The sequence below is a fragment of the Branchiostoma belcheri genome, unplaced genomic scaffold, assembly GCF_001625305.1.
Source record: "Branchiostoma belcheri isolate BF01 breed outbred unplaced genomic scaffold, Haploidv18h27 scaffold225, whole genome shotgun sequence".
Lineage (NCBI taxonomy): Eukaryota > Metazoa > Chordata > Leptocardii > Amphioxiformes > Branchiostomatidae > Branchiostoma > Branchiostoma belcheri.
The window spans coordinates 195,506-200,722 of NW_017803769.1; positions in this window are offsets into that span (position 1 = coordinate 195,506).

A 5,217-nucleotide genomic window follows, 5' to 3' on the forward strand; every position below is an offset into this window, starting at 1 on the left:
CAGCCATACTCACATGAAATTATCCAGTTTTGGTACATTTTCTGCTTTTGGACATGAGCTCCATACCGGAACACAGAAAAGTCCTTAGCGTCAAATCCATAAGTCCGAGAGTCCAAAGAATCATAAGTACGTTCCGTTCAAAGTTGTCAAGGGCGAGAAAACAGAAATCAGTCTCGCGCGCGTGTTTATGTGTTGTTATCGCCATCCACAGCTGTTCCACGTCCGGCCTTCTTCTGCGATGTGGGAGGGCTGGAATCGCTGGTCCTACTCAGCCCTCTCTTCCTCGGTGTGCTGGGTGTTACCACACGCCTCCGTGCCTCCTTCATCAGCCTCGTTAAGGCGTCTTCCCGCTCGTTGTGTCCCTCCTGCTGCCGGCTGGCGTCCCTAAGTCGTCTGCGGCCCTTCTTGTTGTCGCCTTTCGGCTGCGGTTGTGTCGTCGGGTTGCCACGCTGATCAGCTGGTACCCCGGAAGTACTTTGGCTGTTACTGTTGTTATGGCAACCCTCGTTGTTGCCGGAAGTGCTGGGCGATGGTTCTGCCGCTGGCTCCTTCTCAACGTACATTCGGAAGCTTTCTTCAATGACCTCTTCAGCCGATGGTGACTGAATTTCGGCTTCTTGGTGTTGCGGTGTGACGTACTGACAGTCCGGGTCACCTTGCTTGTGTCCAGACATACCACAGCCCCTGCACACAATGTCATTGGGGCAGATCTTGCTATAGTGTCCCCTTTGTAGACATTTCCCGCAAGTTATGTCTTCTGGTTTCTTGTGGTGCTGTTCTCGGTGTTTCACAGCACCTCGGAAGTTTCCAAATGTCATCTTGGCCGGTAAAGGTTCGGCAGGGATCTCGATAAACACGAACCTGTTGCCGTTTTTCCATCTTGTCAGCTTCTTGTCCTCGTCTCTGTCTTTCTCGTACATGACGGTGCTCCTGAGTTTACACCCGAACCGTTCCAGGGTTTTCACAATGTCGCGATCGTCGGCAGACAAAGGAATTCCCTTAATGGTGACTCTTGTCGTCGGGGCGTTGTTCTCACCCTGACCGTCAACGATGTATGGATTGTTGTCATAGAGGGGAATCTTGCGCCCTCTGAGTGTGAGCCCTTCAGCGAGAAGAGTTGCTCGTGCCGTCTTTGTCTTAGGGTAGAGACGCCACAGCCCTCCCACTAGCTGTGCTCCCTCCATGGTGTCGCAGCCGGCGATCTTCTCGGCTGCCCCGCAGATTTCTCTGGTACTTAGCCACCGATCTTCCCTCGTGATGGCCTCGTTGTACTTCATGTAGGCGGGCTTGACCATCGGCATGGTGGAGATCACCGGTCGCGTCGTCGTGGTAGTAACTGACGCGTAGGTCGCCATCTTGTCTTCTTCCTCCGATGTTATCGTTACACTGTCTCCGGGTCTTACGCTTCTCCGATGTCTTCCAGCGCCCACAGAACTTGTTAACTACACAGTTAAAAGTCTCAACAATTCTCTCAGCACGAAAATGAAAGATCGCTAATGAAAACTGTGTAATATGCTGCCAAAAATCTCACGATTTCAGGAGCTCTCGCAAAGCGTGACTGCCGTGGCTGGCCTCGCTTTCAATTCTCCAGGTCCAGATCAGGTGGTGTTTTAATGTAATGAATACCTTGAAAGACTGACTGAAGTAACTAGCTGGGAAGCATTTTGTATGGAATTTATGTAGCCATTGCAGCAAGATTCTTCTGTACATGTTTTTTTAATGTCTATTGTTTTATTGTGAAATGCCAGGATGGTCCCAAGCTACCTAATAATGGCTGTCTTGGCACCCCCGCCAATTTGCATTAGGCAGACAATTAGCATTTAATTTGAGCTGCCACCGGCTATGTAAATTCTGACCTAAAATACTAGTAAGCCAATCGTCTCATACCTTGCATAAAACGACAGCCAATCAGTGCTTATGATACAAATTTCAAATCTGTCAGTTGGAGTGGACGTCACTCTATGTTTAAGCATTGCAGAGTGTGCACTGTGCAATCTAATCTTACCGTTCTACAAAATGTCCACGGGGTTTCTGGAACCATGAAAAAGGAGACAATGAGAACTCATCCATCATCCTCAGGGAAAAGTACGGCCGGAAGAATTACCTCCTTGCTCCCAAGCAGACTCCAAGAGCAAGACTACCGCTAGGCTGAGCAGAAACATGCACGGGGAACCCTGCCAGATAGCCCGACGCCACCCGGCGTCTCTCGCCAAGGACGGAAGATTTTTCATGTAAGCGCACTGGGCGAAAAGGCCTCGAATGCAGCCATATGCGCACAGGGATATTTACGCATTTTTAGCAGGTACAAACGGATGCAAACGGATACGGGTAGGATCCGTAAAATATCCTAAATTTGCATTCTTAGGGATCCGGAATGTTTGGATCCCTAAATATCCCAAAATGGGATTTTCCACGGATATCTTAGGGATTTATTTGTATACCTGGACTGTCCGGATCCCAAAGGATTCCAAAGCGGGATTTTTCGCGGATTCCAATTTGTTTCTTTAGTGATTTTTTGTACACCTGAAGTAACCTGGACTGTCCGGATCCCAAAGAATGCAAAAATCGGGATTTTCTACGGATGCGATTTTTTTAAAAGGGATTTTTCCGGATATGCGATAGATCCCCACGTGCAGACGTCGGTATTTTACACGGATGCGTACAGATACAACTTGTGATTTTCCCGTATCCCTATCGGATTTCCATACACATTTCTCTGCATTTGCCTCGGATGCAAACAGAGCCGGCGTTTGGATTTTTTTATCCGTACCTCGGATCTTCCCGAATCCTTACGCAATTCTCCCCTGGATACGCCCGTGTTTGATATGTATACGTGCAGATCCAACAAGCAAGTCAGATTAGATAAATTAAGGAATAAACGAATGAATAGATTTAGCCTGAAAGCCTTTATTAAAACTCTGCACATACTGTGTAAAGCGACAAAAAAGAGAGAACTAACTATACGAATACATGTACCATATGTAAAATAAATATTTGCAATACTAAACAGGTAGAACTAGAACTATCACGTCTTGCTTCGCCAGGATGGTCGTCTCACTGTCCATGTGTTACAGCCATCATCTGTCTCCTAGTCCCACATCAGGATGGTCTTTGTAGAAGTCTGCACTGAAGACAGTCTTACCACGTTCAATCAGTCGCTTCTGACCTACGAAAAAACACAACAACAGAAAACAAGTACAGTGTAAAAATGGCAGAAATTATTATGTGCTAAAAACCGTTAGGATAACAGTCTCCCCAGCGGCCCGGATGCCAGCAGCAGGCATTGTTATGCGAGCCAGCATTGACATGTGAAATACCCCCCGTGAGAAGGCCGGCGCTTTTACATATGGGAACAACAGGTCAGATAAGGCCACAGATGTGAGTTGCGAAGTTGAGTTGCTCTAAACTTTCGTTAGAAATGATCTGAAACCATAATGATCATACTAATTAAAAGAGTTTCGAAGGGTTTACTTACTTCTATATGTCGTCAACAGTCTTATGCAGTCGGTTCATGGTCCAGTTGAATTCTGTTCGTCAGGCGAGTCTGCAACGTGTCATAATGCCTGGCGGCTTCGTGCCCTCGCCGGGCGACGTATGGGGCGATGTCCCCGGTACGTCTCTCGTCCTTGTCTCGGCCACTGATACCTCATAGCGTCCAGTCGGTGTACGGTCAGTATCCTAGACTTTGACAACTTCAATGCCGTGGTTGCTTAACTTATGTGCAGCGGATATATATGGACAGCCAGCGGGACGATAGAAAGGGGCGCACACTCAAGCAAGCGGTCACTGAAAGTGACCGTTGAGTTTGAATCTCCCCCGGGGTTTTCTCAGATTACCCACAAGGCACTGCTGCTGCCGGAACTGCTCTGCGCAGGCCTGGCTCTGCGGATCCGTCGAAAATACAGAAGTGGATCTTTGAGAGATACTCGGTTTTGACACCGGCGAAGGTTGTATGTGAACCAACTTCTTGTCTGATACGCAAAGTTTCCAATCAGCAAAAATCAGTACAGTCACGAATCCGAGCAGACATTTGCTTATGCGACGCGCAAAGGCAACGTTACAATGTACGTATATGGCTATTTACGGGGTGCGCCCTCTTGTGGCGACTGTAATTTCAACAATTTGCGGATGCGTACGAAAACAAATTCGGATATTCAAGATATCCCCATATTACCCACAATTCGCTTCTGCTGTGGAGTGGGCCCGCGGATGCGTACGAAAACAAATTCGGATATTTAAGGTATCCCAAGATTACCCACAATTCGCTTCTGCTGTGGAGTGGGCCCGCGGATGCGTAAAAAAGCAAATTCGGATATTTAAGAAATCCCCAGATTACCCACAATTCGCTTCTGCTGTGGAGTGGGCCCGCGGATGCGTAAAAAAGCAAATTCGGATATTTAAGAAATCCCCAGATTACCCACAATTCGCTTCTGCTGTGGAGTGGACCAAGGATGTTAAAAAAAACTCCCAAGAATATGAGTATCCTTGTATCCAGTGTATAGTGGATTGTCTGACTTATATCTATGTTATAAACGGTAGTATTCGAGGTCCAAAAATGTGACAGGTCACGACCCCTAAAAATGTGACATTTCCTATCCTATCAACGTATTATTTCTAACGTATACGTAACGAGTAAGTATCCATACGGATGCTGTGTCTGTATCCGCTGCGAAGTAAGTATCCCTACAAATGCCGCATCTGCATCCGCTGCGAGTTACGGATGCATACGAATGCGTTACGGATGTGTGTGGGATCCGCAATCCTGGGGATTCTTGGTGTGGGATCAGCAATCCTTGGGATTCTTGGGGATTCGCGCAGCATCCGCAAGGTGATGCAAATTCGGATCCTTGGGATCCGGCTGCATCCGAGGCCTTTTCGCCCAGTGAATATTTTTGTAAATATTTAGTGTGGTTTTCATAGCGGGATACATAGGGTGGGTTTTGTGCATGCAAATGCCATTGCAGTAGTGCATTCAAGACTTGATGTTTTCAACTTAAATCCATGTAGTGTAACTTTTGGTTCAATTTTTCTCTCTTCATCTTTTTACAGTGTTACTTTCCCGACCTCAACATGAAGCTGTATGCAGTAGTGAACTGCAGCAATTCAACTTACCATCTAGAAAAATGGAAGAGACATGCCAAATACATGGTACAAAAAATGGACCATTTTCCTATGAGAAGAAAAAACCTGATGCTAGAAGAGGGAATAAACTTATTA